General features: G+C 44.5%; 1 protein-coding gene and 1 long non-coding RNA gene across 3 annotated transcripts in view; one reads left to right on the top strand and one right to left on the bottom strand.

The window, feature by feature from the left end:
* Positions 1 to 20923, top strand: part of Rnf150 (ring finger protein 150) — a 223702-nt gene that overhangs the window by 12001 nt on the left and 190778 nt on the right.
* On the bottom strand, positions 7881 to 17944 carry LOC147999405 (uncharacterized). The gene is made up of 3 exons (XR_015644065.1): positions 17761 to 17944; positions 17480 to 17547; positions 7881 to 7944 (listed from the first exon to the last, which is right to left on the bottom strand). It is a non-coding gene; the product is annotated as an uncharacterized LOC147999405 (long non-coding RNA).

Raw genomic sequence — 20923 nt, 5'->3', positions numbered from 1 at the left:
GTCCCCGCTGCCTCACTATTACACACTGGGGAGTCCCCGCTGCCTCACTATTACACACGAGTCCCCGCTGCCTCACTATTACACACTGCGAGTCCCCGCTGCCTCACTATTACACACTGCGAGTCCCCGCTGCCTCACTATTACTCACTGCGAGTCCCCGCTGCCTCACTATTACACACTGGCCGAGTCCCCGCTGCCTCACTATTTCACACTGCCGAGTCCCCGCTGCCTCACTATTACACACGAGTCCCCGCTGCCTCACTATTACACACTGGGGAGTCCCCGCTGCCTCACTATTACACACTGCCGAGTCCCCGCTGCCTCACTATTACACACTGCGAGTCCCCGCTGCCTCACTATTACACACTGCGAGTCCCCGCTGCCTCACTATTACACACTGGCCGAGTCCCCGCTGCCTCACTATTACACACGAGTCCCCGCTGCCTCAATATTACTCACTGCGAGTCCCCGCTGCCTCACTATTACATACTGGCCGAGTCCCCGCTGCCTCACTATTACACACTGCCGAGTCCCCGCTGCCTCACTATTACACATGAGTCCCCGCTGCCTCACTATTACACACTGCGAGTCCCCGCTGCCTCACTATTACACACGAGTCCCCGCTGCCTCACTATTACACACTGCGAGTCCCCGCTGCCTCACTATTACACACTGCGAGTCCCCGCTGCCTCACTATTACACATGAGTCCCCGCTGCCTCACTATTACACACTGCGAGTCCCCGCTGCCTCACTATTACACACGAGTCCCCGCTGCCTCACTATTACTCACTGCGAGTCCCCGCTGCCTCACTATTATTACACACTGCGAGTCCCCGCTGCCTCACTATTACACACGAGTCCCCGCTGCCTCAATATTACTCACTGCGAGTCCCCGCTGCCTCACTATTACACACTGGCCGAGTCCCCGCTGCCTCACTATTACACACGAGTCCCCGCTGCCTCACTATTACACACGAGTCCCCGCTGCCTCACTATTACACACTGCGAGTCCCCGCTGCCTCACTATTACACACTGGGGAGTCCCCGCTGCCTCACTATTACACACGAGTCCCCGCTGCCTCACTATTACACACGAGTCCCCGCTGCCTCACTATTACACACTGCGAGTCCCCGCTGCCTCACTATTACACACTGCGAGTCCCCGCTGCTTCACTATTACACACGAGTCCCCGCTGCCTCACTATTACACACTGCGAGTCCCCGCTGCCTCACTATTACACACGAGTCCCCGCTGCCTCACTATTACACACTGCGAGTCCCCGCTGCCTCACTATTACACACGAGTCCCCGCTGCCTCACTATTACACACTGCGAGTCCCCGCTGCCTCACTATTACACACTGCGAGTCCCCGCTGCCTCACTATTACACATGAGTCCCCGCTGCCTCACTATTACACACTGCGAGTCCCCGCTGCCTCACTATTACACACGAGTCCCCGCTGCCTCACTATTACTCACTGCGAGTCCCCGCTGCCTCACTATTATTACACACTGCGAGTCCCCGCTGCCTCACTATTACACACGAGTCCCCGCTGCCTCAATATTACTCACTGCGAGTCCCCGCTGCCTCACTATTACATACTGGCCGAGTCCCCGCTGCCTCACTATTACACACTGCCGAGTCCCCGCTGCCTCACTATTACACACGAGTCCCCGCTGCCTCACTATTACACACTGCCGAGTCCCGGCTGCCTCACTATTACACACTGCGAGTCCCCGCTGCCTCACTATTACACACGAGTCCCCGCTGCCTCACTATTACACACTGCGAGTCCCCGCTGCCTCACTATTACTCACTGCGAGTCCCCGCTGCCTCACTATTACACACTGCCGAGTCCCCGCTGCCTCACTATTACACACTGGGGAATCCCCGCTGCCTCACTATTACACACTGACGAGTCTCCGCTGCCTCACTATTACACACTGCGAGTCCCCGCTGCTTCACTATTACACACTGCGAGTCCCCGCTGCCTCACTATTACACAGTGGTTGACTCCTCTGCCTCTGGGGTGCTAAGCCCCAAATAAACCCTCCCTTCTCTAAGTTGCCTTCCTCATGATGCTTTGTCACAATGATACAAAAGGAAGTGACACACACATCTACACATGCACACATACAAATGTAGTATGTATATGTATTATTTGCTCTCCGGGGCTAAGGAAGAAAATGTAGACATATTATTTAATGCGTTCCACAGACACATCAGTCATTTTCTTTGCTTCAGATAAAAATTAGTATAAATCTTGCCTTCAATGTGATTTCAGGGCCGAATAAAAACGTTTGAAAATCTTGAATATTTTAAAAGTCAGAGGAAGATAAAAACTATCCACCTAGTTTTGTGTCTATGAGTGTTTTTGCTGCACCATGTGTGTGCCTGGTGCCTGCAGACAAAGGCCCTTGAACTAGACTTATGGACGGTTGTAAGCCACCGTGTGGGTGCTGTCAAGTTAATCTTAGGTCCTCTAGAAGAGTGACAAGTGCTCTTAACTGCCGACTTATCCCTCCAGCTCCGACTCTGGTTTTTTACTCACTTCATGATATTTTTTATCCAAATTAAGAATGTATTGTGTGTATGTCTGTGTGTGTTACGCAAATATATGTATTTGCAGATTTTAAAATGTTAATGGTATGTTTTGAAATTTCTTCGATATCCCGTAGTTTTCTGTGGTAGTTTTTGCCTCCCCCCTGACCTCGATGGAACCTCCAGATGTAACTCAGCTCGTTCCACAATGGTTCTGTGAGTCAAAGGCTTTCCAAGTTTGGCTGCAGAGCAGGCCTCTGGCGTGTCTGTTTTGTCCTGTAGCCTGTTAGTGAGCGCTTCAGGTGCCCTGGTTGGAGGAATAAAGCCGTGTTTCGGTTATTGGTGGTGACGCTGGCAATGATGTTGAGCAGTCTCATCCCAGCTTAACGGCATCGCGTGGCTGCGGGACTGGGTATTTTGGCTGCTGATACGAGTCACAGGAGGTGGAGAATTAAAAGCAGTGACTGATAGGGCCATCCAGCTATAGCTGTGCTGTTCCCCTTTCTCACTACGTAGTTCGGTATCTGGGAAATTAATACAAAACAGCAGCCATGCCCAGGAAACTCCGTTTTCATTTGCCGCTCTACCTCAAGTTGGCTGTGCCCTTAGAAGGCCACTCCCCTCCTCGGCGTCAAGTTCTACCATTGGACCCTCCGGAATAAGATCTTGGTTTCCATCACTCTCTTCCCGCTGTTTGCAAACTGGAATCAGCGGCGAAGTTGAAAGTTGTTGCTCCCCAGAGCCGTCCACAGCGATCCCGATATGATCAGTGTGGCATGAGGAGAGCCCTGGGATGATGCTAAGATTGACAGCCAAGAGTGACAGCCACTGCTCCAGGCGAAAGTCCCCGCAAGATTGTTTTGTTGCTGCTGCTGTCAGTCAGTGCTGTTTATTAATTGATACAAAAATATTACGGGGCTGAGGATTTAGCTCAGCGGTAGAGCGCTTGCCTAGCAAGCGCAAGGCCCTGGGTTCGGTCCCCAGCTCCGAAAAAAAAAAGAAAAAAGAAAAAAAATATTACAAGATATAAAACTGTGTAGTTCAAGTCCCCTCTTCCAAGGACTTGTAAGATGCACAGTAAAGACTTTCTAGTCCCCACTCCCCCTAGTTTATGTTAACTTATTTTTTAGCATTTATATAACTCGGGTGTGTTAGTTAAGTTTATATTTTCTAGCTGATACATAAAATCTTCATACATGAATGTGGTATAATGTGGTATTTCACTATATGTTTACATTGTGTTATTTGAATCAGGATAAGTAAATCTTCAAATCTTAATTTCCTTATAGAATAAACATTCAGAGTTCATTCTCCTTGCCCTTTAAGATATGAAACATATTATTGTTACTTCTCTGTCGGCATCCTTCTGTGAGTACTCCTACCCAACTGTCTGCACCCTGCCTGCCCTCTTCTCTCCCTGAGTCCTTCTGTCATGTGGTTCACTATTAATGGTGCAAAGAAATTGTGATTGTTTTGAGAGTGTCAAAACCACACTTGAAAACATGTAGTGGTTTTAGCTCATTACTTTCTCAAGAACCAAAGGAATAAAGTGATGGAGGCCGCATGGTCAGTAAATATTATTGAATCCTGAATTAGTGGTTCCACAGTAACGGTGGGACTTTGGCCACCAGCAATGAGCTCAGGAGATGGCGTGCACAGCGAGTGTTAGAAAGCATGCAGTGAGTTCGAAACAGCAGTGAGTCATGAATGATTGTGGCAAAATGATGACGTGAGATGACGTTTGATTTTTAAATCATTCGTATGCCAAATATTTATTGATTTTCTGGTAGTCTTTCACTCTGTGGAGGGTGAAATGCCATATTGTTTTTACCACTAGGACAGGTCCTCGTCTCTCTCATGTGGTTGTCAGTACCTAGGATGGGGGCAGAATAGACGGTGGTGGTGGAGAAGATTCACTGACACCAAAGCCATAAGGCACTGGAGATAGGAGTCTGAAGTCAGCAGCTGGTGAGCATGCCTGCTCCTGTCTAGGAGGGGGAGGGGAAGAGGTGAGCACTAAGGACCTAACCTCTGGCTGAGCCAGATGCTTGAGAGCTCAGGAGAAAAACTTTAACCAAAACTTTGAAGTCTTTGTTTGCAGAATGAATGTAGCATAGCAACAGATCAAGTCTGAGAACTGAATACATGTGAACTAGGATGACCATTAAAAGAAATGTATTCTGAAGACAATTTCACCTGACCGTCAGCGCTACTAGCATGTGAGTTCAAGTGATCATAGCTTCTTGGATCCTGGTCCTCCCTCCCCATAATGACAGCCACTATTCCATTCTATTCTCAAGCTAGCACATGACACATTTGAAAATACAGATGTAAGCCAAGCACTCTCCTAGTTAGATCTTCCAATGGCTTTCTTTCCATTAGACAAGGAACCAAGCAAGAGGTCTCACCTTGACCTCACTGCCTCCTGACCCAGTCCAGCTTCCCCCTACCATGAATTATTTCCTTTCTAAGTGTTCTTTGCTTCTTCCCTTAGATGGTTTAGGCCTGTTCCAAACCCAGGGCCATTAGAAACCTCTCCCCCCCCCCCCAAATTTTAAAGTAGAATTATTTAAACAACTTTTATACATCTGGAATATTTGATAATGATACCAAAACAATAATACACACACACACACACACACACACACACACACACACACACACACAAAGTTTCCTGTGAAGAGATCTGTGCACAAAGCCCGTATACACTGGTAACACTGGTAGATTTTTCTGGTGGGTCTCAATATTAGAATATCAACCAGTTTTTCAGATTATCTCTCGCCCCTCTAGGTGGATTTTACTTGGTGGGAGGCACCTGGCTTTAAGAGCAAGTGTTTAAAGGAAGGAATAGTAATTTAGAGGCCCTTGGTCCTGTGAAGGCTCGATGCCTCCATGTAGGGGAATGACAGGGTGGGGAGGTGGGAGGGAGTGTGTGGGTGGGTGAGGGAGCACCTTCATAGAAGCAGGAGGAGTGGGGATGGCATAGATGGTTTCCAGAGGGGAAACAAAATATCCTATAAGAATGGATGGGTGTAAAACAAATTTACCAGGTCCACCTTGCAATGTAAGCCCTCCCCCACCTCCTAGGACTCTACCCAATGAACATATGAAGGGATGCTTGATCCGAAGTTGATTAAGAAGCAGAGTAAGAAGTCATTACCCTTTTTTCAGCCTCTTGAACTTTGTGACTTTCTTGAAATTCTCTCCACCCAATTACAACTCAATTCAGTTAAATTAGAAAATCTCATTAATTAAATAATTCTTGTAATTTTGCTTCTTGCCATCTGATACCTCTACTGTCTGTACTGAGCTAGGATATTAAGTAGTGACCTATTATTTACAAAAGCCTTTTGTATCTAAGTTTCCTAATTTAGTCATAAGCTGATATATATATTATAAGCAGGAAGAATAAAGGCCATTTTCCTTAGTGATGCCAGTTAGAATTCATTTTGAACTTTAGCATAACCCTGAGTCCACTCAACATTTTACCCTTACTTTTTGAAAAGCGGGTGCATAATTGTTACAATGGACTTTGCAAATTCACAAATGAGTGGGAATTTGAATTAAAATGAAGTTTCCGATTAGGTTAATATGTTCGAGCATACTCTAATGCTATGTTAAAGCAATTACAACTCACTGGGCTGTGAAGACATCTTCCGTTGTCTCCTATTAACAGTTCATTCCGCTTACCAATTCACCAACTAAAATAAGGAACTATAAACACGCACACAGCTCAGATTTCAGCTCTTGATTAGTTTACTTGGTGATTGCCATTACTAAAATAAATAAGCAGACAACAACCGATGGTGCTGTCCTGCAGGAGAACCAACTGAGGACCCGTCCTTCCAAGGCTCTTGGATGAGTATCAGTCTAAAAAAAAATGTTTTTTGAAGAATAAGAATTTCTGACACAGCAAACATGTCACCCTTCTAGAGATAGTGGGAAGGCAAACGGGATGCTGTCAGGGTACCTACTGTGTCATCTACAAATGAGGACTTTTCTAAAGTCCTCCATGTTCAGAGGAAAACATAAATACAATGAACCTTGCCTCATGCACAAGTGGGTCTCACTGGTCAGGGTCACTGGGGCCAGGGGTCAACCACAGATGAGTATGAGGTAATCCTCTCCAACTCCCTTTAATCCACTCCCCTGAAACCCCAATTCGGACCTGCCTCAGTACTCATGAACTCAGCCTTACAACAGTACACACATGAGCTTCCCAGAGTGGAGTCTGCATCACTCCCACAAAGGTTTCAAAGGGAAATGACTGAGGAGAAACCAGTCAGCAACCAGTCTCTGAGGGACAGACTGGCTATTCTAATACCCAGAGCTCCACCTCCAGATACTCCACCTCCCTTCATCCAGGAAACCACATTGTGGAGGAAAAGGAAGACAAGGCATCCTTTCTACAAAAATACTGTTTTTCAGTTCCAGGTTTATGTATTTAATTAACACCTCACTTATTAGAGGAACTCAGGAAACCTTCATTGTATTAAATACCAGAGAAGGTCAGTACTAGAGAGCATAGTCTCTATCTCGAGATTACTCAAATAATTTCCACTCATAACCCTTTTCAGCCCAAGAAACATGTGAAATTCCAGGCACATAGGCTCCAAAAGATATACAATTCAAATATTTATTGATAATCATAAAACATTTATTGTAAACCAATTCTTTGGTGACAAATAATTTACCAATTATTGGGGAACAAAATAAGCTATGCATGCGAATGGAATGCAAGTGCTTATGTGCTTTTATGTCTGATCTTGTTTATATCTGTAATATCACAGGATATAGACTATGAACATCACTGTTAGCTTTTGGGACTGATGGATAGTTTGATTTTGTAATCATCAGGGCTGAGAATCAGCACATAGTGCAAAACGGCAAAAAATATGTGTAAAGTCATTTCAGAAATACATATGTTTGTGTGGGTGTGAGCACGTACTCATTCATGTACAGGTGTGTGCATGTGTCTGTGTGAATATGGAACCCAGAAGTCAACACTGTATGTCTTCCTCCGTCGTATTCTGCCCTATTCTTTAAGGTAGGGTTTCTCACTGAACTTGGAGCTCACCAGTTTGGCTAGGCTGGTTGGCCAATGGGATGTTGAGATCCACCTTCTCCTCCCAGCATGGGAATTGCAGATAAAGCAATACAATGTCACACCTACCTGGTTTTTACCTGGTGCTGAGGATCCAAACTTTGGTCACCATGCTTTTGGGGGCAAATATTTTACTTACTAAACCAACTTTCCAGCCCCACAAGATAGGAATTTTTAAAACCCCAAATTCTAATATAATACAATGTAATATAAAGATAAGCTAATATACTTACATGCTGAAGAATAACAGTAGAAAAAATCCACATCTTTGTTTTCCATTATTGAACCATTGTGTTTCTGTAAGAGCAGAAAACGTCACATGTGCAGCAAAGCCCTGCAGTTCATAGCACACGGTAGACGTAAGCAGTGGGTTTCAGACACTGAGGTTGGCACTGCATGCTGGGCAGTGTGTGCTGTGCAAAGTGCATGTGTTGCGTGTTCAGAGCGGGGGCTGCAGCGAAGTCTCCAGATGCAGCACAGGTGAATGCAGCTGAACACACTTTGGATTCATTATGTGTTTCATTTTGCACTAATTTGTGGTTATTTTGAATTCATAATTTTTTAGCATTACTGTTTTTGTACGATCCCCACGTTTAGTTATGCAGCCATGTGTGAGGCCCACAGTTGACGCAGATAAACTGCCTCCCCACCCCTTCACAGGAAAACTTGTCTGAAGTCACAGGTTTCCCTAAGAACAGTAGATCTGTGGTCTTAATCTAGAGCTTTGGATAAGTCACAAGATGCATAATGTTCTTAATTCACCGTGGATTTTACATTTATAGTATTTTATAGAGGCAGATTTTTCCTAAAGCTGATAAGCTGTCTGCACATGCTGCCTCCCACAAAAATCAAGTAACGTACCAAGTTATTATTGGCATTCTACTTAGGGAATTTGCAGAATTTCACATCTTTTTGTTGAATAAGATGCCCTTCTTGTTATAGATTTATTCCACAAGTAATGCATTGCCCCCAGGGTGTATGGTAATGCCCTTGATAGATTATACTCCTTGTCTATATATTTTGGCTGAATTAATAGCTACAGTTCTCATAGAATGATTTACTCTTGCTAGTCAAAAGTGATGGAGTTCTTGAAGAAATGAGTTCTACTCCTACCCATAATCCTATTAATATAAAAGAGGCCTATGCAAATTCTTAGTACTGAATGCTGATTTTACTTTTACAAAAAAAAAATCATTCTATTTATATTCTCTTACTGTGATTTTTTTTAAAAAAATGTATACATTGGTATTTCATATGCAAACCCATTTCATCCCCTTATTTGAAAACGTTCTTTCAAAGTCAAGATGAGTGACAGATTCCCATCATGTGAATGAAGGGTGTCTGCACGTGTAAAGCGCACAGTAGCTTAGGTTGTGATTGTGCTTGGCTACGCGTAGTCCCAGAACAGTTGCACTCACTCATTAAATTGCCACCATCTTGACCTTAAATACTAACTTCTGTGACTGCGCTTGTGGTTCTTCGGGCTCAGTAACTCACTTGTCTACTTTTAGTGTCTCCCTTGTTGCTTATTTCAGCACCAATCTTGGCACATTGCATTTGTAAAATTCTTACAGAAAACATTCATGGCCCTTCATCTCCACCTCTAAGTACATGCATGTGGCTTTGCTCATGCACAGAGCTCTGGATGATAGGCCAAAAATGTCTAACTGTGCAAACTTATATTCTGCCTAAAGGAATTTTGATCTATATATTTTCTCTGTCTGTAGTATCAAAATTGCCCATATGTTGCCATGTTACTTTTAAAGTAACCACAAAATAAAGTCAGATTTTCAGTGATGGGAGGTTTTAGTGGTCATCAAGTTCAGCTCTCTATCCAAGTGATTAAAAGTCGTGAATTTCTAATTTTATTTTACCAGCGGGATCCGCCAAGTGCCCAAGTCTTACTGCCTTCCTCAAGACCACAAGCATGTGATTTGCATGGGTGGGAAGAAGGCTTTTTTCTGTATTATCCATGGAAGGTTTAGAGAGTGTTTGTTCCAGCCTTTGTCCCACAGCCCAGTGTGACTAGTGCTGTCAGCCTGGTGATCTGTGGCACTGCCATGAAGGTTTGAAGACAGCTACTCTGACTCCTACAGCAGCCCTCCCCAGTGCTTTACCAAGCAAGCTTCTCCTTGGAGGAAGATGCAATGTCTACCCTGTCGTCAGACCCTCTATTCAAGCTCAGCTTGCCCGATCACCAGGTAGCTTGTCACCTTGATAGCTTGTTGGATTCATGACACTTCACCCGTTAGTGAGCAAGTTATGCTGTCCCCAGAGACCCCATGGAAATCACACACGGAACATTCTTCTTAAAAATCTATTTATTGGTTCATTTTATATCCCAATTGCTACTCCCTCTTGGTCCCCCTCACAAGTCTCTCCCCTCCTCCTCCAAGAGGGTAGGGGTCCCCTGGGCATCTTCCCATCCTGTCACATCAAGTCTCTGTGGGGTTGATTCTCTCCCACAGAGCATTCTTAACCAACTTACGGTTCTCTTTTACACTAATCCTTCATCTCTCACCGTCTTGCAGCTTTGGAAGCCCTCATACTCCATTTTTCTTCCCATCTGTCCTAGTAGGACTGCACCCTAGGCAGCTACTGTTTGGTTCATGTGTTTGGAGACCCAGCTTAGCAGAGTCCATGAGGTGGAAAGCAGAAGCAAATATAGGGCTAACCGTACCTCGCGTCTGGTTCTTTCTAGGACCTTGGCTCCCCTTGTCTTTCACATCTCCACGGTGGCCGTCCACTTAAACAGTCTAGCCACCTGTTAGCTTTTTCTTTAATCTCGTGCATACATGAATGTGCCCAAGTGAGTGTAGGTGGATCGTGTGCATGGAGGGGCCCACAGAAGCCAGGAGAGGGTGTTGGATCACCCAGAATTGGAGTTACAGGGAGTTCTAAGGCCCCTGACCTAGGAGTCGGGAACCAAATATGGATGCTCTACAAGAGTGGCAAACATCCTTGATCATTGAGTTGTTTCTCCAGCCTGATGCACAGCTTACACTGACTTGTCGTCATTATCAGGAAGGTTATTCTGAGATGAGCTGTTCCAACAGAGGTGGAAGAAGAAATCAGTCCAATGCTTTCGCTTATGCTGTGTTCTATCTGAGGACTCCCTCTGACCGAGAATTCCCTCTGTTCTTAGGTCTGCCATATAATCTTGTCTTCAAGAGGCACCTGAAGTACTATCTCCATTTAAAAGATTCCCCATGTGACTCCTTCTAGATATGAATGCTTTTTTAAACCACTTTCTCTTGTCCTTAGTTTGCACGTATTTTAAAGCATTTATATCTGTGTACCCGAATCTCACTACTGTGTATGTTTATTCTTATGTATTAGATTTCAAAGGACTCAGAAGAAGAAGAATGTTTTTCTTACCCTCTATTCCTGTCTATGAAGTGCTGTGGGAGTAGCACTGCAGACTCTCAGAACACGTTTTGTAGAACTGAAGTGATCATGGAACTAGCCAGTGTATATAACAGACTTCCTAACAAGTTTAGAATTATAATTTCTACCATGTAAAGCATCGGTAATGAAATAGAGAGGAAGGGAGAGATGACAATTATGATAATGTCTCATCTGGAACAAAATTGGGGCAGGGCTAAGAGGCTGCACAAACTTTAGCAGTTACGAATTTCTCCTTGTGAAAAAACTTATGAAACATTATGAAACATTACTGCCATTGGTCACTAATGTTCCTTGCTCATGATGCTGAGAGGTTGAGTGGAAAATCTCAGTGATTGTCTCAGAAATTTGGGGTTAGAGTTATTTCTGTGTTTTACAGATGAGGTTTAGCCAACATGCCCAAGTCGCTTGCTAATATGGTGACATATCTGGGACTTGAGTCCCAGGGGTTCTGAAGACTGAGTGAGAGTGGTGAAGAGTTGGTATTACAGGATGAACCCCTGTCTTTAGGCTGCAGTTGAGAGTCAAAGAAACGGTGCCTCCCCTCCAATGCCACATGCAGCTGCTTATTAACTAGTGCAAACTCGCCGAAACTCAAGAAAATCCCTCAGTGTGCAGAGGCTTCATTTGTGTGACTTTCAAATGGAAGGAAAAGTGGTGCTTAGTGAAATCTAAAATGTCACCGATTTGAAGAACTAACCGTTGTATGCACATAGAAGAAAGCCCACTCCCGCAAGTTAGCTATAGCTGACCTTGACAGATCAAGGCATCATGACTTCAGACGTGCTAGGTGTGTCCTAATCTCCTTAGAACTAATGAGATAGATGAGATGCCCTGTGGGGAAACACTGCAGGGTACTGCCTGCAGTAATCCAGTGTAGAACCTGGCACAGGGGAAGTACTAAAGAAGTGACTCAAATATAAAAATACAAGCTAGCAATGAAAACAGGTAGATAACCTAAGAAGGCTTCAGTAGCTGACACTGGACAAATAGGACGCCGTGCTCTAGAATACATTTTAAGAAAACAGTTAAGAGCGCGCTGGATGTGAGAGGATTGGGGGGAAATGAGCCCTTATGATCGGAAGAGCTGTGAAGATCCTAGTGCCCCTTAAACTGCAAGCACATGTGCCCCCCGCCCAGGTTAGATGTAGTGGGGACATGGGAGGTGTGGGGACTGGGTGCTTTGGGGAGAGAGAGCTTTCACAGCATCCCTTCCTGAAGGCTGTGCTACCCAGTAAAGTGCAACATCTCACTATGGGAATCAGCAGCAGGGAAGGGAACTGGGGCAGGTTAATGCAGTGAGTCCTGTTGGTTGTGATAGAAATGTAATTGGTGTCCGGGAACTTTTCCCGAAGACGATGGGAAAATCTATTAGAGAACAATTGGTAAATCTTCCTCCTTTGCTCCAGGACAGTTTGATGGAATGCTAGTGAGCTAACAAAAGAATTCAGTGGTTTTCCCATTTGAATAGCTGCATTTTAGCTTGTTAAAGGGCCTTGATCTTTTCCAGCTATTCATAGTTATTCATATGTAAAAGAGGCTATGGACTTTACAGATAAAATACCTTTTTCAAGGCATCCAAATGGCATGGTGGGGTTCTGTGGGGTGGGGGACCAGCAGAACTGGTAACTACCACATGTGGAGTCATCACCACCCAAGCTCCATTTTGAATAAAAGCAAAAGAAACTGTCCTGTGTTGAGAATGCACAGTGGACCATGCCACCGAGACAGAATGCTTGAGTAAATTCAACCTGACTGAGTCTCAGAGGCAGCTCTGGTTCATGACAGTTTGCTGCCTGCCTAGGTTTCCTTGTATATCGAATGCAAGGAGTGTTAAGGGTGCATATTTCCTGGGTTCTTCTGAATGTAAATAACTGTACTGAGTCTGTTCTGTCTCTCATTGCCCTGAGGACATTCCTGAAAAGTCGTGTAAGAGAAGGAGGACAGCATGGGGATCATAATTCCAGGGAATTTCAGTTAATTATGGCACAGAAAGTATGATAGTACCAGAGACTGGACAGGGACCTTTCGCCAGGTAACACTGAGCAGGAGGCAGAGGGCCAAACTGGAAGAAAGATGGCAGGCCCACTCCTCAACTCGTGTCCTGTAGACTCCTGAATCTCCCACCACAGTGCCACCCGCTGGGGACCAACTGTTCAAGTGAGTGAGGGTGACATTTCACTTTCAAACCTTATGTGCACTTCAACCATGCATGCACGCGGCAGTGCATGCAGACTCGGCTTCCTCGTGGTGACACACAGATCCTTCATCTTTGTACGTGTGTGCCGTAAAGCCATTTGATGGCAAAGGCTAGGAATCCATGGTTCATGCTCCGTTCAGTGCATCTGTTTCTCTGTATTAGGCTTCTGCTGATTACCTAACATTTAATGCCATGATGCTACGTACAGATCACACTAAACTGATGTCATGATTGAGGGGTGGGAGCAATAGGACGCAGGGTAGTGGCTATATCTGTTTTATGACACTTACATGTCTTTTCGGTTTGGGCATTACCATTATATAATCTCCTATTGTTAATAGATTTCGGACAAATGAGTAGACCTGGAAAGAACTTGTATGTATTTGACACCGTGCTTTCCCCTTACCCTATCCTGGGTCTTGTCATATTTCACAGGTAGGAAATAAAATTAGCTCATCTTGCAGATAAAGAGATTCACAGAGTGTGAGTCCTGGCTTTGTCAGTCGTCAAGGACTTGGACATCCCTTTGCTCTCATTCAAAACTGGTCACTGAGTCCCTCTTCACCCATAGTCCCTGAGTACACACCTACTAAGCCGAAACGCGCAATCCTAGCTGGACAGAGAGAAAAGACAGCATTTTCCTAAGGGATAATGTCATCTAGGAGGGAAGAGAGCAACAGCTGACAAGGCGCCGTGGACCCATGACATTATTAGTGTGAATGAAATACTGTTTAATTCCCCAGACGAGGTGAGCTGGACCAGAGCTTAGAGAGAGGCTTCAGATATGTGGGGTGTTTGCAAACAAAACGGAGCTGAGGGAGCGGATCAAAGCACTTTGGGCAAAGGCAACAGTTGGATTGTGGGAGCAAGTGAAGAGAGTGGGTGAGAGGAACAAGTCTGAAGACCTGAGTGGCGAGGGGAGATGCAAAGCAGGCTGAGATGGGGAAGGTACTGGAGAACCCAAATATTTGGAGGGGAAAGGGAAGCAGAAAAGGCTTCTAAAACCAGTACTGTTCGAATTCTGGCTATTTTCAGAAAACTGCTGTGCAAGGTGTGCAGAAGTGAGAGATGTTTACTAAAATGTCTGCTAGCACTGCTGTGAAGACACCAGGAATACTTTCTGGAAATCCATCTTTGAAAATTATAGAGTAAAACAAGAAATGATTGGGCGGGTGACAGGTGACAGTGGGAAGCAAACGGAGTCTCAGGAAAGAAACGGGATTGGGGAGGAAGGTGTGGGTTCTGCGCTAGGCATTTGAAGTTGAGACTGAGGGGAAGGCACTTGCTTGATTCTGGGTGATTGAGTTGGTTGTGGTGGGCGGGAGGTGATGCAGGCTGAGGACAAAGACTCCGGAGGAAATGACATTTAGAGACTGGTAACAAATGAAGTGTTTAATTAGAGCAGAGGTAAAACTGTGGAAACCAACGAACGAAAGAGTCTCAAGACAGTGATGTTTTACAATGCCTGGTCCTGCTGAGAGGTCAAGGAGTTATGGTTGTCATATTTGATACGTGCCAAAGTGCACTGAGTCGTTTAATTGTGAGGATAATAGAAATAGATAACTAAGAGACTTAATCACCGAGAACACCAAAGAAGGGTCTCACATGCGTGGATGGTAGTCTACTCCACACCGACGCTTGTAGTGTACGTTATGCCCTAGCATACTGTATCCAGTGGCATGTATTTGAATATCTAATAGACCTAAATAAGGAGAAGGCACAGTAATTATACAAGATAAAGAGGAAAGCATGATGCATGTGACTTCACAACTGAAGCACTGAAGCAGAAGGCCTGGTGACATTCCTGTCACCTTTACGACCCTCGTTTACATGGGCAATACTAAATTCTTACTAGTTTGAATTTCCTCTAAAATACATTAATCTTTGCATAGTGCACCTTTTCTACTTGGTAAATTTCTAAACCCTTTGTTGCTTCTATAATAAATATAATTTAAAGCACAATAAACAGAGCTACAGAATACATTTTCTTCCTACATAATCCCATTATATATGCTTTTATGTTCAATTATTTTAAGTTAATAAACATTTTGTGTTAAAAAAATTGACACAAATACACAAATTAGGAGAGTCCTACACAAAGTCTGCCTCCTACCTTCATAGCTTGTCCCACCAGAAGATCTTGGAAGGTCTTTCAGGCATTGACATGCATGGAGCCTCTTGAGATGAAATTGCTTTCTGAGGGATTTTCCTGAGGCTGCTTTACAGGTAGCTCATCCATGTGTGGATGTGAGTGTGTGTGTGTGTGTGTGTGTGTGTGTGTGTGTGTGTGTGTGTCTGTGTGTATGTCCGTGTATGTCCGTGTATGTGTCCGTGTGTGTCTGTGTGTGTGTGTCCGTGTGTGTGCATGTGTGCATGTGTGTGTGTCTGTGTGTCTGTGTGTATGTCCGTGTGTGTCTGTGTGTGTCCGTGTGTGTGCGTGTGTGCATGTGTGCACCTGTGTGTCTGTGTGCATGTGTATATGTCTGTGTGTGTCTCAGACACACATTCCTATGTATATATTTAAACATGTGTGTGTAATGAGTGTACCCTAAAATTAATAATAAAAAGAGGCAGAGAGACAGCTTAGCAGTTAAGATCATTCGCTGCTCGTACAGAGGAATTCAGTCTTGATACCCAGGACCCACACAGTGACTAACAACTGTCTGTAATTCCAGGAGAGCCAATGCCTTCTTCTGGCCTCTGCAGACACCAGGCATGCACATAGTGATCAGAAATACATGTAGAAAAGCCAGCCATGCACATAAAATGAAAATTAAAATAATAAAATATGAACTAGATTTATGCTAGGTAGATAAAGGTCATTGTCATCATCAGTGATGCTGCACGTACTGTATGTACTGTACTTCTGTATGACCAGACACACGCTTCTTCGCAGCATAGTTACTTATGTGACTGCGGGGTAAGTTTGTCTACACCAGCTTCCTTCTAACATGAGACCAGGATGTTGTGTTTTGGAGGCTACGGTGTCACTAGGCAATAAGAGTATTTTTAGCTCTGTCATAATCTTATGGGATTCCTGTTGTACATGAAGCCTGCTGTCAACCAAAATACTGCCATTCAGTGCCTGGCTCTGTCAAACAAGGTAATCCTAAAAGTGCTGTCCATCTTCATTCTGGCCCTTAATTCGAAATAGATTTTCACAGTTTTCTCTTAGGGCAAATGAGGAATGATTAGGACAGCTTGGAGAATCCTTTATCAAACTACTCCCTGTGGCTTATCTCTCCTGGCATAAGGGGTGAGGTTGGTACAGTCATTGCTAATCCTGCCCATCAACTCTCCACAAAGAATTTTCGGAATGTTTTCATATGTAATAGAAAGAATTTAGAACGATCTAAATTTAACTTAACTTCCTCCCCTTAAACAACAGCATACAGGGTTGCAATTATAAGAATGTGGCCGGGGCACAGGCATCAACTGGGTCTGGCAGAGCAGGTCCATAACCCCATCACCCAACACAGGGTTGTTGGAGACCAACTGGTCTACACAGTGAGTTGTAGCACACAGTAAAGGTATTAGAAGGATCTAAGCTCCTATAAAGACCTTATGAGGATATGCTCAAAATAAATAGTCTTTCTAAACGTACAAGCTGTGCACTGACACACTAGAATATCTAGATTTTGAATGGTCACCATTGTCTAACCCAGTGTGTACACTGGGCTAACGGTAGTACCTTTTTGACAAAGCAAAATGGCCGCTTCTGGCTTTCCTTATGAAGGTGTGGAACCTTGGGTGGACTCCTCAGTTACTGTTGCTAGTACTTTAAATACAATGGTTTCTGAGAGGGGAGGTGTAGTGACAATGTATAAATGTTAGTTTCTTCAAAAACCCCAGAAATATTATAAGAATATGCTTTTTCTTAACCCCACGTGTGGGATATGGGGCTGCTTCAAGTTGTCCACAGCAGCTGACTGTGATTCGTCACGTGCTGTAGCAGTGGGGTGATTTTGCCAGCTGCAGAGGGTTTCCGCGAATCTGTGACATTTGGGATTTGGGGAACTTTTCAGAGGATATAAAAGCTAGGACCCAGGTGTGGTGGGCTGTTGTTTGGACGCTGGTTATTGTTGGTTGTCGGTCTCAGTTTGTTAAGGAGTTGTGCACAAAAAGAAACAATAAGAAGAAATTAGATATCTGGGTAGGGAAGATCAAACTTGCCCCCAAGGAACTTGACAGGCGTAATCATCAGGAAGTACTCTAAGGATAACTCACCCTCATTTTGGCGCCTGACTTTATTCAGAGATCTCTTTGCTTTTCTCTCCATCCTTTCTCTCTTTTATCTAGGGTTGAAAAGGTAGAAAAAGGATGGATAAGGGCAGAAAAAAGAAGAACCCACAAAGTAGCCAAAGACCAGTACAGGGCAAGCGGTCTTTTTCACTCCCTTGAACATAGATAGCCTCCTCAACACATGAAGCTATTTGAACGGCACACCTTAGTTCTGGAATCTTTCAGTCTCCTTATTAATCCCTTCTCCCTAGAGAACCCACACCTACCATGGCCTTTCCGATGCTGGTGGCTCAGGTCTGAATCCCACTAGTACCATTGGTCAGTATTCAGAAGTGATCTGATCAAATAAAAAGTTTTCTGTGCTGAGAACGCTGGGAACATGCTGGCTCTCAATGTTATGCCCAGTGCCTTGCAATAAGCGGAAGCCTTCCCGTGTGGTATTGTGACCTCTCGCTAACATTGAAAGCATAACCCACCCCTTCTGTGCTCTGAGCAGCCCTTGCCAATAGTCTCACCGGGATTAGGAGTGAGCCAATTAGGCGACGGGCACAAACCAAGTGCACACAACCTCTATCACTTCCCTTGAGGCAGCCGAGCCTCCTCACCCTCTGGTTTCCTTTGTAGCCGCGATGGAAACACACTGTCTTCATTAAGTGCTTCCCTCCTGCAGCGTGACCGTGTTAAATGAGTGTGGCTTGACTCTGAGCTGAGGTAAAACTAACTGCTTTCCCCTGTGGGTTTATTGTCTTTCCCTTTAATAAAAAACTAAACGACATTTCAGACCTGTGCGTCTGGAATTGGGAATAGACAGAATTCCCAGACCCTGGGAACAGACCATTACAGCTCAAGCATACATCCTAATGCATCCGAAGTCACTTGCAAGTCATGTGTTTAGCTGCAACCCATCTGTCTCGCTGCATCTTGGGAACTGCTTTCTACCCGAACGTCAGAAACTAAATGTTAAGGAAGCTTACACAATGCTTTATAAATGGACTCAAGAAAAATATTTCAATTAATCACATGTAAGATAAGTCGTTATTGCTTTGTGAGACCTATTTCATTGCATATGCACAATGGGTGTGTGTGTGTGTGTGTCTGTGTGTGTGTGTGTCTGTGTGTCTGTGTGTGTGTGTGTGTGTCTGTGTGTGTGTGTGTGTGTGTGTGTGTGTGTGTGTGATATGTCACTATGAATTTAAAAACCGTGATCTCAGGTGACAATGTTAGTTCCCTTTGGAGCACCATGGCCACAATGTCATCCCGAAGCAATGTAAAGGCAGAGAGGTTTATTTTGATTTAAAGTTTCTAAGTGTACAGTTCCATCTTGTCAGAGAAGGCTGCCATGGTGTCCTGGTGCCGGACATGGTGAAGAAAGGCTCTGTTGGACGCTGTTCCCACCATAGCAGACAATAAACAGCAGGCCTGGAACCTGGGACCCAGCTATTAGCTTCTAAATCCTATCCCTGGAGACCTAGCTCTGTCAGGTAGGCCTCTTCTCCTCAAGGTTACATGATCTCCTCACAGGCCAATGGGAGACATTTTAGGCTCAAACAGGAAAAGCGAGTAGACTCCATTGATTCCATTGTTGGTTCCTCTGTGTTGTTAGTGTGCCCCCAGGGGCCGCAGGTCCTTTCTCCTATCACCCAGAAGTAAGTAGCAATGTGTTGCTCACTGCCCTCCAAAGTCAGCTAAAGGCAACTACTCGTAGCTTACATCTTTCATATCACTTTTTTTTATTACTTATATTTTAGCCCATAGTGGGTACTTACTGACTATAGAGGAGAGTCATGATACTTCAGACGTCATTCTTTGACCACTTCAGGACAGGAGGACCTGCGACACTTTCCTTTAATTTTACAGGAAGAGGTTCTGCATGCATTTTTATCAGAGGCAGAGGGCTATTGGTTTACCAGAGAGAAGGATCTCCAGAGAGTCTCTTCCATACGGGTCAATAGAGTCACGTAAGTGTGATCGGTGGAGGGACCACAGGGTAGCAGCTGGGTGATCCCTCCCAGTATGGATGGTCATGTGAAGGTACTGTAATCATACTGTAATCGATGCCTTCGATTCTAATGCATATGAGACCTGGAGATAGTGAATATGCAGCAGGGCAACCGGACGCAGGGGGAAAACACAACTCCCTCAGCACCTCCAGCATCATTTCAGTAAGGCCTACAAGAGCCACGGACATAACGTAAGAACAGATTCCCTCCAATGACCCTTAGACCCGTTCTTTTTACTTTTATGTATTTAGTTGCCTATGTTGCTCGGGACATAAAAACATGGTAAGCTTGTGAAGTTCATTCCAGGATGTGAACTAAATCCTGTCCACTGCTGTGTCAGTGGAAGTTCAGAAGCTCTTCCTTTTGAGTTCTCTGTGGGCCTCTGAGCTGTGCCATTTGCCCCCCTCACCCCTATTAAAGTCATTGTCCTAATGCCTGAGTGTACCAGAAAAGCAGGAGAGGTTTCTGGATGGAGCTATTCTTGTCTGAACACTCTCACTTAGGTAGGAATTTTGCACTGACAGGGAGAATATGATGTTACCCACCTCCCTTTCTGTATGCGAACAAGTCTCCATCTGGTTGAGTGTTGTGCTGGGAGGCCAACGTGTTAACTGCCCTTAAGAAAGGCAGAGGTTGGATCAGAGGCAAGCCTGTAATTTCGGTCATTGTGTTCTCCCACCTGCTTTCTAACATCTCATGCCTTTCAGTCGTTCTAAAATTTTAGAACAGGGAACTTTCCAGAGAAATTTTAGTCAATATTTCCTTGTTGCTAATAGTGCTGGTGAGAGGAGCAGAGACATGATTTGAAAAGAAGCCTGCAGTGCGGTTTTGTTGTGGACACACTGGAAAGCTGGTCGTAATAAATATGCCCACTTCCCTAGCTCACATCTTTGCACAGTAGGCTCAGAAGATGAATCCCAAGTTAGATATCGCTGAGCCGAGTCGATGTCAAAATGGGAAAGGTTGCTCCTCTGTTGACTTTGCACCATTGTGGATCATTCTACAAAATGGAAGCCAGAAGACTCCTGGCACCATTACTTATTTAATAGTAGTTGTACAATGTTCGCGATCAGATCCATGGCTTTATTGTCACTTTGGATGTGGTAGAAGAAAGAGTGTTACTGAATTCCATTAGACTATTAGGCAAGTTTCCAAGACCCAATCCAAAATTACATCTTCAGAGAGAGAGAGAGAGAGAGAGAGAGAGAGAGAGAGAGAGAGAGAGAGAGAGATCTCATTCTCCCACAAAAGGATAATTTCTTTGCTCCTTTCTGGAAATTATTGTTTTGAAAAACAAAACCTTGAAGATGCCGAAATTATTTCAAGACAAGACTGCAACATAATTAGCATAATTGGCATGCCTCACAGTTATGTAAACAAAACTTATATAAAGGAATAAAATCCAGTTATTGGTTGGGCATTCCTACCC

Source organism: Rattus norvegicus, chromosome 19, assembly GCF_021556685.1.
Source record: "Rattus norvegicus strain SHRSP/BbbUtx chromosome 19, alternate assembly SHRSP_T2T, whole genome shotgun sequence".
NCBI lineage: Eukaryota > Metazoa > Chordata > Mammalia > Rodentia > Muridae > Rattus > Rattus norvegicus.
The sequence above is the reverse complement of the archived record's forward strand: the minus strand, read 5'-3'. Positions and strand labels throughout refer to the sequence as shown.